A 13,304-nucleotide genomic window follows, 5' to 3' on the forward strand; every position below is an offset into this window, starting at 1 on the left:
AGTGGCGCCTATCCACTGCAGTCTCAAGCTGTGTAACCGAAGCCATCACAGCCTGGAGCTGAGATCGAAGTGTCACAAACTCGGCTTTTATTTCGTCAACGTTTCTCCTCCAAAAGCGTTCATTTCAGTCTAGCTTGATAAATGTTTAGAGTTGGTATGCAAGCTATATGAGACAGTTGAAATATCGACTGGCTTCAGCATTACTGTAGTAATCCCAGTACTGACTTAAGTGAGTACTACCAGACCATCTGTTTAATGTCATGGTTATAATATACTACAAAAATTGTTTGCTGAAGGATGGACTAACTAATATAGTCCGATATGCAAGAAGATCCGTTTTGGTTATTGAGGAAAAAGGTATTTGCCTTAGAAAAGACTTTGAGAGTGGACGTACCTGTATTTATAGAAGTTGTACACAGTGATCACAATGTCCCATTACCCCCTATTGTGTTTTCACATATTCATAGATTGTCTCACTGTATTAATGTGGGATCATGATAGAGGACATCTTTGAGATCCCGATAAATTCTTCATCAAGCTGATTGGTGGGCGCGAATCCATCAAGTTCCAAGCGAACATCTCCTCGATGCCTATATTCCACGATGGAGACAAGCTGGCAGCGGCTAAATTAAGCTATGGGGAACATTCACGAGTACCTCCGTGGGTCCAGTGGAGCTCGTGCAAGGCCTCATGATGGCCAAGATGTATCTTACACTGGTTGCAGACCACGTGCACCCCAACATTGACGATCGTTTTTCATGACGGCAGTGGCATTTTTCAGCGAGATGATGTACCATGTCACAAGGCCAGGGGTGTGATGGAGTGGCTTGAGGAACACATTGGGGAGTTCCAATTGATGTGCTGGCCCCTCAGCTCGCTAGATCTGCGCCTGATCGAACATATCAGGGACGTGTTTGAACTCGGCATCAGAGCTGTAGTGGTTATAAGGCTCTGACAAAGTTATTTGTGCACTGTTTTCAATGGTGTTTCGTGCTGTTTGTGGCGAAATTACGATTTAATAAACTTTTGGAAATGTTCGCTTGTTGTGTTTTTTAGAGTTTTCCTTGTGTTGAAATCGTTTAGTAAATTTCATGTGGGTAGTTTCCAGCTGAAATTTTTTATTGTTTCTAGTAAAATATTTCAGTAAACTTTTCATTCACTGTTTTAACTTCGTTGAGTGTTGCAGGGGCCGCTTGAATTTTTGGTTTTAGCTAACAAATTTTGTTGGTATTGGTATTAGTTGTGGTTTAGTAGTATTAAGAAAGTTGTGGCTATCTTAGTAGAGAGAGAATTTCGAGAGCGATATTGTTAGTTCTGTAAATAGTTCTACTGGTGTAACTGAACTTAGGTAACTTAGATGTTTAGTTTTTTTTCAGTAACTGTAAATTTTTACCATAAGTGAGAAGTGTGGGCTCTGTTGTAGGTTTATGAGTAGTGGGTTACAATGCGGGATTTGTTCAAAGTATTTTCATTTGCGGGAGGGGGGAATGCAGCTGGGAAGCCAGTGGGCATTTTAGTGAGATCCTCTCCTGGGAATGCAGATAGGTTGATAGAGGAGCAGGAGTGTAAGGTCTGTGCTCTTCAGGTGCAGTTGGTGCCGTTACAATACACAAAGGAGGAGCTATATAGGTTGAGGAGGGTGAAGGGTGCTGGGGAGTGGGAACTGGCAGTTGGCAAGAAGGCAGCTAGGAGGATGAGGTATTCAATCAGTTGTACTTTGCGTATATGCAATAGATTCGGCTAACTGTCAGAGCTGATTGGAGAGGAGCCTCTTGTAGCTGTAGATGTAGGGAATCTGCAGCAGTCCTCAGTAGTCAGGAGGTCTAAGTCAGCTGCAAAGTCTAACAGAAAGAAGAAGCTTCTGTTGCTAGGTAGTTCACACAGCAGATGTGTGGGCCAGCAGTTGCAGGAAGTGTTGGGTAGTGAGCACCAGGTCAACAGCTTTGTGAAGCCTAGTGCAGGGTTGGCTCAAGTGAGTGACAGCATAGGGGAGTTATATAGGAGTTTTACGAAGGAGGATCAGATAGTGACAGTGGGTGGAGCAGGGAATAGTCTCGGTAGTGGTGGAGGATATGATGTAGGTGGTGACCTAGTAAAGATAGCTGCTCAAACTGGTGGCACTAATGTGCATTTCATGCAACTGTTTCACCGTCATGGTCGGCCTCATCTTGATGCAGCTGTTAGATGCATTAACATCGGGCCGGAGAAGGCACTAATGGCAGAGAGCACGGCTCACATTGCAGTGGTGCCAGTTGGGTCTATCAGTAGATCAGGATTCTTCAGGTATGGCCTGCACCTCAATAGGTATTGGGAGGCTGGCAAAGCTTATAGGTGACACTGTAGTGGGTGGTGGTGGGATCACTCATGGAAAAATTCCTGTAGTAGTTGGTGTTAGAGCTGCACCTTCTTTATATTGATGTCAGCTGATAGGTATACCTGCTTAACTAAGGACTCGCCTTAAGAGGACGTCATGTTTCCATGTAGAGAAGGAATTAGCATATTTAATCAAAATACAAGAGATATTAGAGATAGAGTTAGTGAAATGCTTATAGATGCTGACTCTAAAGTTACTGGTATATTTGAGCTCCACTTAAATAATTTGCCAATTGAGACGCGTCCTTCACCAGGATACAGATTAGCTGGCTGTTTCTCAAGGAGTTCCTTGGGGAGTGGGAGAGAAGCCATGTATGTAAAAACAGTATTCCGTTTGGTATCACGGCACTGCAGTGGACAGATATTTGAATGTTGTGCAAGGGCTGTTGAATTTAGTGAAACTAAACTTCTAATTGTTGTTGTTTGTAGATCCCCTAACTCTGACTTCAGAGCATTTCTGCTCAAGCTGAGAGGGTTCTTGATTCACTTTATAGGAAGTAACAGAAATTAATTATATGTGGTGATTTCAGTGTTAATTTTATATATTATTGTGCAAGAAAAAGGATTTTGGTACATCTCCTAAATTTATATGATCTGATACAGGCTGTGTTTTTTCTAACTAGGGTACAAGGGAACTGCAGCACAGCCATAGACAATATTTTTGTTCATTCTTCATTACTAGATGGGCATTCTGCTAATAAAAGTTTGGATGGGCTTTCAGACCATGATGCACAAATTTTAACACTTAAAGGCTTTTGTGCTCAAACAAATGTCACATATAATTACAAACTATGTAGGAAAGCTAACCCAGCGGGAATAGAATGTTTTCCAAACCTCGTCAAGGAACAAGAGTTGCAGGATGTTTATAGTGCCGTTAACATAGATGACAAATATAATGCTTTCCTTCATACATTTCTTATGCTCTTTGAGAGTTGCTTTCCATTAGAACGTTGTAAACGGGGTACTAGCAGTAAAAGGCTGATTATTGGGATAAGGATATCATATAGAACAAAGTGGGAATTATATAAAAATGTTAGAAGTAGTCAAAATCAACCTGCAGTAGCCCATTATTAACAGTGTTGTTAGGCGCTTGTCATTTGGAATCCAAAGAGTATGTGGCACAATATGGTCAGTTGTGAAGGAAGTATCTGGTCAGCAGCAGAAGATCGACGATATAAAGTCAGTTTGTTGTAAAAAAAATTCTATTACCGATAAATCAGATATATGTACAGTATTTAACAATCGTTTTCTGAGCATTGCTGGTGAATTAAATAAGAATTTAGTTTCTACAAGAAATCATATAACACTCTTGGCAAATCCTTTTCCGAGATTGATGTCGGAATTACTCCTCTGTCATACACACAAGGGGGAGATTCAGTCAATAATTAAATCACTCATGGAGGTGATGAGTGCCTAGCAGAATATTAAAGTACTGTGCTACACATGTTAGCCCTGTACTTAGGCATAATCGTAAGTTTTCCTTTAGGAATGGTCAGTTTCCTGAAAGATTAAAGCACTCAGCAGTAAAGCAGCTTTACAAAAAGGGAGAAAGGGATAACGTAGACAATTATAGACCTATTTCTGTGTCATCAGTGTTTGCTAAAGTTATTGAAAAGGCTGTGTATGTGAGGATAATTAATCATTTTATATCACATGATTTGCTATCAAATGTACAGCTCGGCTTAAGAAGTCGTTTAACAACAGAAAATGCTATATTCTTTTCTCTATGAGGTACTGGATGAAATTAAACAAAAAGTTTCGAACGCTAGGCATATTTTTGGATTTAACTAAGGCATTTGATTGCGTTGATCACAAAATATTTCTCCAAAATCTGGACCATTACGGAATACGGGGAATAGCTCACAATTGGTTCACCTCTTACTTTAACAACAGACAATGTCATTATTCACAATGTTGAGGATGGCTGTGATGTGGGATCTTGGTGGGATACAGTCAAATGGGGGGTGCAACAGGGATCAGTGTTGGGGCCACTCCTGTTCCTTATTTATATAAATGATATGCCCTCTAGTATTACAGGTAACTCTAAAATATTTCTGTTTGCTGATGACACTAGCTTGGTAATGAAGGATATTGTGTACAACATTGGCTCGGTTTCATATAGTGCAGTTCATGGCATAAATTCATGGCTTGTAGAACATAAACTAACGCTAAATTACAGTAAGTTTTTTACAATTTCTAACACAATTCAACAAAACTCGACGTTTTAACTTCACAGAATGGGAATATGATTAGTGAAACTGAACAGTTCAAATTTCTAGGTGTTCAGAGAGATAGTAAACTGTCGTGGAAAGCCCACATTGAGGATCTTGTTCAGAAACTTGATGCTGCCATTTTTACTATTCGAACGGTACCTGAAGTAAGCGATCGTTTGACACAGAAATTAGTCTACTTTCCTAATTTTCATTCGCTTATGTCGTCTGGTATTCAACACGTATCAAAAAAAGTTTTGCATCACCCCGATTCCCATAACTCCTGAAGACAGACGTTGACTATATATATTGTATAGCAGACACAGTCCCTTTGACTGTTCCGAGATGTTACTAAACCTACCCAAAGATGTAAACAACCATGCATGAGCAGCGCCTATTAGACGGAGCGTATCCGACAGCCGATCAGTTGCAGTCATTCCACCAGGAAGGAGGTACACGTCTCCTGTTGTCCATGGTTCAACCATGCGTAGACGGTCAATACCACGGTTCGATCGCGTCTGCATTGTTACTGTGTGCCAGGAAGGGCTCTCAACAAGGGAAGTGGCCAGGCGTCTCGGAGCGAACCAAAGCGATGTTGTTCGGTCATGGAGGCGATACAGAGAGACAGGAACTGTCGATGACATGCCTCGCTCAGGCCGCCCAAGGGATACTACTGCAGTGGATGACCGCTACCTACGGATTATGGCTCGGAGGAACCAAGACAGCAAGGCCGCCATGTTGAATAATGCTTTTCGTGCAGCGACAGGACGTCGTGTTACGACGAAAATTACGCGCAATAGGCTGCATAATGCGCAACTTCACTCCTGAAGTCCATGGTGAGGTCCAACCACAACACCATGCAGCGCCGTACAGACGGGCCCAACAACATGCCGAATGGACCGCTCAGGATTGGCATCACGTTCTCTGCACCGATGAGTGTCGCATATTCCTTCAACGAGACAATCGTCGGAGACGTGTTTGGAGGCAACCCGGTCAGCCTTATCGCCTTATACACAGTGTACAGCGATTGCAGCAAGGTGGAGGTTCCCTGCTGTTTTGGGGTGACATTATGTGGGGCCGACGTACGCCGCTGGTGGTCATGGAAGGCGCCGTAACGGCTGATGCCATCCTCTGACCGATAGTGCCACCATATCGGCAGCATATTGGCGAGCCATTCGTCTTCTTGGACGACAATTCGCACCCCCATCGTGTACATTTTGTGAAGTACTTCCTTCAGGATATTGAGATCGCTCAACTAGAGTGGCCAGCATGTTCTCCAGACATGAACCTGACGTATAGATTGAAAGGGCTGGTCATGGACGACGTGACCCACCAAGACCACCACTTACGAAGGTGTCGCTGTATTGTAGTACAACATGCAATGTGTGGTCTTCATGAGCAATAAAAAGAGCGGAAATAATGTCTATGTTGATCTCTGTTCGAATCTGTATAGGTTCAGGGACTCTCGGAACCAAGGTGATGCAAAACTTCTTTTGATGCGTGTATTTTGGGGTAACTCTTCCCACTCTAAACGGATATTTTTGGCTCAGAAATGGGCGCTTCGGCAATAAGTGGTGTCAGTTCGCGAACCTCCTGTCGACCCCTGTTCACTACTCTGGGCATTTTGACGATGGCTTCTTAACATACATCTTCTTTACTTTCATTCCTTTTAACAATATCAGCTTATTCCCAAGAACAAGCAGCTTTCAATTAGTTAATATTCGGCGGAAATCGAACCCACATGTGGATCGGACTTCTTTAACTCTTGTGCAGAAAGGTGTGCAGTATACTGCTGCATCCATTTTCAATAAGCTACCATGAGAATTAAAAAATCTTAGCAGTTCCACGCGCTTTCAAATCGAAACTGAATAGTTTCCTCTTGGGTCACTCCTTCTATTCTGTTGAGGAGCTCTTTGAAAACTTAATATGATTCTTTGTTATATTGTTGACAGCGTTTACTTAAACTTATGGCTTGACTTTTTTTGGGTTCATAAATATTTTATTTTTATCTATTATTACTTTTATGTTGTGATTTCATGTACTGACACTTTCCATGACCTTGGAGATTTGCCCCTCAATTTGGTCCTACGGAACTTGACGTGTAAATAAAATAAATAGAAAAGCTTATCGCTTCCTCCCCCCCTCCTCGGAATTTACGGGAATTACGTGACTTACATGTGCAGGTGTGGTGGCAACTCCCTCCAGCGACCTATCAAGGCCTCACTGCTCCCATTTCGCGAGGCGTCGCCATTGCTCTCCGTCCCAAAGGTGGAATTACCGACTGTTAGGTAGGAGGTCGTAATGTTCTGACTGGTCAGTGTATTCTTTGTTACTTAGTTCATAGTGCCTCAGTGTAAATCATCGTTTCCATAACAGCATACGATATGCTTCTTCTCCATGTACGAAGTGAAATTTTCCTCGACATGATGGCAGTTAAATTCATGTCGAACAGCATCCTTACGTTCGTCAACTGCCTCATAACAATTGTGTTTAATGAACCCCCATAATGCATTGTCACAAGACGACGGATTAAGACATCAGGGTGGCCACTTCAACGGTGCAGGCAAATGGTCAGAAACACACCCAATTCATTTATCAGGAAAGGCGTCATTGGGATATTCTCTAACGGTAGTATCACAATGGCCTTGTGCTCCATCCTGCTGGAACCATACACGGTTGAGCGGTCGTCGAGCCTGCAAATGTGGACTCACGTAACATAGTGATATACGCAATGTGATGCACAGCGCCATCAAACAAATGTCGACCTACCAAGTAGCTGCCGACATCTCAGCCAAAATCATCATATGTGGTATATTGGTTTCAAGTTTTTCACAAAAACGTGAGTTTTATTTATTCCATAAATAAATGCTTCCCAGTTTTGCACTGCGACATGTTGCACACTCAGCCGAGAAAGGAAGACTTTTAAAGACATCGAGCATTCGCCCACAAGCCTGATGACGTTTTTGTATGTCATTGGCACTCAGTTTACAAAAGAATGTTTAAATGCCTTCAAATTCATATCCTTCTTCATATGGTTGTGTGATGTCGACTATGGAGCTCCCAATTCCTTTGTGAGCTTACGAGTGGACTTTTCTCCCGAACGTTCGACAGACGCCGGATCCATCAAACACGTTTCCAGTCGCATTGGCAAGCGTCCTGGGCAGGGCTCATCTTTTATGCAACCTCTTGCAATGAGCTTTTTCTTCCGCAGTGTAACTGTTGGTTTTGGTGGGAAAGACATCTGAAACCTTAGTGTGAAATTATGCTGAATATAACTCGTTGATTTTACTATATGGGATCGTTAGTGAGCGCACGTGCTCATTACGATCCGTACCTCGATGGTGTTAAGTGGACCCATCAACCATGATTTGGATGTGTACCAGCACCTGCAACAATAAGAAACAACAATGACCATCTGTGTTTACACAGAAGGAAATGGAACTTTGTGATCTCTGTGTAGATCCCAAGAAGTTTTTGACAGTGTTGACTGAAATACACTCTTTACAGCAGTTCTGAAGAACAGGGACCGGAAAGTTATCTACAGCTGCAGTTTTAACTCCCGTAGGACACGAAATGGAGGCAGCAGTTGAGAAATGAATGAGACAAGGTTGTAGCCAGTCACTCACGTTATTCAATATTTTCTCAGAGCAAGAAGCTAAAGAAAAAAAAATGGTTCAAATGGCTCTGAATACTAAGGGGCTTAACTTCTGAGGTCATCAGTCCCCTAGAACTTAGAACTACTTAAACCTAACTAACCTATGAACATCACACAGATCCATGCCCGAGGCAGGATTCGAACCTGAGACCGTAACGGTCACGCGGTTCCAGACTGACAAAAGACAAATTTGAGATACAAATTGAAGTTCATTGGAAGTAAGTAATAACTTTAAATTGTTTGTCTTTCTTTTTATAGGGAACAAGGTCTCAATAAGGTTTTTAAATTAACACGATGCTGTCATTTGACTACGTATTTTTTAATTATTATTTCCATTATCGCGATTTAGAGTTTTGAACTATTAACAAGTGCAAAAGGAAAAGAACTCTGTATACATCAGACATATCCCCTTATCATGCCATCGTCAAAATATTACAGTTCGTAGCTGTATGTATAAACCAGACGTCTCGTCATAAAACATGACAACAAATTATACTCAACGATTACGTTTAACACTGTATACGGCAGACACACTTTAACATCTTAAACAGTGGTACGCATATGTTCTGTACCGTTTTCATTAGGTGAGCCACCTCTCATGCTGCTAATAGATGTCACCAACGTTTATAGCCATGAACAGCAGTCTAGACAGGACCATCCATCTGATGGTGGCAGGGTAACATTCGTTACGCTTAATGGATAGAATAAAAAAATTCGGGTAAGTCAGAGGACTCGTTCATCGAGGGATCCGTACAAACTTAATTATGTATATAGTTAGTTCATCCATCCCGTGAATCGAGAATTTCGTCATTTTTTGCCTGTTATCGATATCGATGATGGCAACGTGTCGGTATATGTGACATAAATGGCCTTATCTTTTGATTTCATTGACGTAGAATCTTGAATGTCTTACACCGCAAAGGGACCATGGACCTTAGTATTTGACATAAATTTCAACTTCATTACATCTACCCGTCTCTGAGAACGGGCTGACAGACTATCAGATAACAAGTGACCTAACCTTTTTCTTTCGTGTGATATGATTACAGATTAACAATTGTAGGATTCTTTACTATAGTTGTACTTTGAAATCTTGCTTCTTGCCAGATTCCATGATTCCAGGTCAACGGGATGTACTCTACAGTTTTTGATGAGTGAGTTTGCGAGTATCAGAGTGTCACACATAAACGGCCGTATCTTTCGATTAGACTGACTTAGAATCTTCAGTTGTTTACACCGCCAGAGGATCTTAGAATGTGACATAAATTTCAATTTTGTAAGTGTACCCGATCCTGAGAGAAAAGGGTTTTAACAGTCGGACAGACAGCGAGACAGACAACAAAGTGATTTCTAAAGGTTCCGTTTTTATTAACTGAGGTATGGAATCCTATAAAACCTGTGATTGACAGAGATTTTAGAATTTTACGTAAATTATACTAATTTTAACAGTATCGGGGTGGAATGGTAATTACTTCGTGGGAAGTAAGAAGCGACCTTCACTCCAGTGCCTTACGAGATGCTTGTAACTACGTCACGACCTTTTATTTACACAGGCGCTATGTATTCTTCAGCCTTGATGGTGCTCATGGTGCTAAAATAACCCAAACCAACTGATAAATGCCGTGAATCTTTTCTTTGATGTCTGCATCTAGATAGGTCCGTTATGTGAACTTCTTTTCCCAGTAGCAGTGTTACAAGTTTTACACGTGGTACTCTTAAAACGATACTGCTGTCAAAATCCAGCAACGCCTGTAATGACGAACAAAAATTAACAGTATGTTTGTTACCATATACTTCTCCAAATATACAAAACGACATGTAATTTTAGAAATAAAATTCAGTATTAGCCCACCGTCGCTATTTTTTATGTTCTCTTGCTGTATCGTTCAGATTCAGATTTAGTACTGGTAACATTTTTCTAAGAAAATGTTCATTTTCAAACCTTTACCTTCAGTCATGAAGTACATAACTTGATTCCAAATACATAAAAAAACTTATTACCACTTTTAGAAAGGACAACGTTTTCCGTGTGGGCCGTAATTTAATTGATTTAGTCTCCACGACCACCATTTCGCCCTACAATGTTATCAGTTAAAAATGGCGTCGTACGTCGAAATACCGATTGTGGTGACTAAACGTACACACATGAAAAAAAGTTTTGCATCACTTCGGTTTCGAGAGTTCTGGAACCAGTACAGAAAATTAGAATAGAGATCAACATAAACTTCATTTCCACTCTTTATTGCTCATGAAAACCACACTTTGCATGTTGTGCGACATATTCAGAGGTGGTGGTCCAGATTGCTGTACTCAACGGTATCTCTAATACCAAGTACCACGTCCTCTTGCATTGATGCATGCCCTTATTCGTCGTGGCATACTATCTACAAGTTCATCAAGGCACTGTTGGTCCAGATTGTCCCACTCCTCGACGGCGATTCGCCGTAGATCCCTCAGAGTGGTTGGTGGGTCACGTCGTCCATATACAGCCCTTTTCAGTCCATCCCAGGGATAGTCTAACCCAGTCTGAAGAATATGATGGCCACTGTAGACGAGGGTTGTCGTTATCCTGAAGGAAGTCGTTCACAATATGTGAACGAGGGGGGCGCGAATTGTTGTCCATGAAGACGAATGCCCCGCCAATATGCTGCCGATATGGTTGCACTATCGGTCGGAGGATGGCATTCACGTGTCGTACAGCGGTTACACCGCCTTCCATGACCACCAGCGGCGTACGTCGGCCCGACATAATGCCACCGCAAAACAGCAGGCAACCTCAATCCTTCAGCATTCGCTGGACAGTATGTCTAAGGCGTTCAGCCTGACCTAGTTGCCTCCAAACACGTCTCAACGAATGTCTGGTTGAAGGCATATGCAACACTCATCGGTCAAGAGAACACGATGCCAATCCTGAGCGGCCCATTCGGCATGTTGTTGGGTCAATCTATACCGCGCTGCATGGTGTTGTGCTTGCAAAGATGGACCTCGCCATGGACTTGGGAGTGAAGCTGCGCATCATGTAGCCTATTGGGCGCAGTTTGAGTGGCTGCACGAAAAGCATTATTCAACATGGTGGCGTTGCTGTCAGTGTTCCTCTGAGCCATAATCCGTGGGTAGCGGTCATCCGCTGCAGTAGTAGCCCTTGAGTGACCTGAGCGAGGCATGTCATCGACAGTTCCTGTCTCTCTGTACCTCCTCCATGTCCGAACAACATCGCATTGGTTCACTCCAAGACGACTGGACCTTCCCTTGTTGACAATCCTTCCTGGCACAAAGTAACAATGCGCACGCCATCGAACCGCAGCATTGACCGTCTAGGCATGGTTGAACTACAGACAACACGAGCCGTGTACCTCCTTCCTGGTGGAATGACTGGAACTGATCAGCTGTCTGACCCCCTCCGTCTAATAGGCGCTGCTCATGCTTGGTTGTTTACATCTTTGGGCAAGTTTAGTCGCATTAATGAACGGTCAAAGTGACTGTATCTGTGATAGAATATCCACAGTCAGCGTCTATCTTCAGGAGTTCTGGGAATGGGGTGACGCAAAGCTTTTCTTGAGTGTGTATTAATGTCCATGCGGAAACTTTAGTCCTTCGTAAGATACTGAAGGATCTTATTAGTACTCTTTGCACGCAAAACGAAAATTTTATACAAGGAGTGATAATAATGTTTTCGTTTTGTAACTTGGCTATTTGTGCAAAAAAATGGCTCTGAGCACTATGGGACTTAACTGCTGATATCATCTAATTCTAAAGGTGGCAGGGGTAAAATACAGGGAGCGAAAGGCTATTTACAATTTGTACAGAAACCAGATGGCAGTTATAAGAGTCGAGGGACATGAAAGGGAAGCAGTGGTTGGGATGGGAGTAAGACAGGGTTGTAGCCTCTCCCCGATGTTGTTCAATCTGTATATTGAGCAAGCAGTAAAGGAAACAAAAGAAAAATTCGGAGTAGGTATTAAAATTCATGGAGAAGAAATAAAAACTTTGAGGTTCGCCGAAGACATTTAATTCTGTCAGAGACAGCAATGGACTTGGAAGAGCAGTTGAACGGAATGGACAGTGTCTTGAAAGGAGGATATAAGATGAACATCAACAAAAGCAAAACGAGGATAATGGAATGTAGTCTAATTAAGTCGGGTGATGCTGAGGGAATTAGATTAGGAAATGAGGCACTTAAAGTAGTAAAGGAGTTTTGCTATTTGGGGAGCAAAATAACTGATGATGGTAGAAGTAGAGAGGATATAAAATGTAGGCTGGCAATGGCAAGGAAAGCGTTTCTGAAGAAGAGAAATTTGTTAACATCCAGTATTGATTTAAGTGTCAGGAAGTCATTTCTGAAAGTATTCGTATGGAGTGTAGCCATGTATGGAAGTGAAACATGGACGATAAATAGTTTGGACAAGAAGAGAATAGAAGCTTTCGAAATGTGGTGCTACAGAAGAATGCTGAAGATTAGATGGGTGGATCACATAACTAATGAGGAAGTATTGAATAGGATTGGGGAGAAGAGAAGTTTGTGGCACAACTTGACCAGAAGAAGGGATCGGTTGGTAGGACATTTTCTGAGGCATCATGGGATCACCAATTTAGTATTGGAGGGCAGCGTGGAGGGTAAAAATCGTAGAGGGAGACCAAGAGATGAATACACTAAGCAGATTCAGAAGGATGTAGGTTGCAGTAGGTACTGGGAGATGAAAAGCTTGCACAGGATAGAGTAGCATGGAGAGCTGCATCAAACCAGTCTCAGGACTGAAGACCACAACAACAACAACAACAACAACATCATAAGTCCCGTAGAACTTGGATTTACTTAAACCTAACTAACCTAAGGACATCACACACATCTATGCCCGAGGCAGGATTCGAGCCTGCGACCGTAGCAGTCGCGCGGTTCCAGACTGTAGCGCCTAGAACCGCTCGGCCATCCCGGCCGGCGCTATTTGTGCACCTCTTGACCATAGGTGGTGGTATGAAAATGTCAGTCTGCTAGGAATAAGTTACCAATAAATTTGATTGGTGAACTGGACTACGACAGAGCATAAAAACACTAGTCAATACTGGTC

Source organism: Schistocerca piceifrons, chromosome 1, assembly GCF_021461385.2.
Source record: "Schistocerca piceifrons isolate TAMUIC-IGC-003096 chromosome 1, iqSchPice1.1, whole genome shotgun sequence".
Classification (NCBI taxonomy): Eukaryota; Metazoa; Arthropoda; class Insecta; order Orthoptera; family Acrididae; genus Schistocerca; species Schistocerca piceifrons.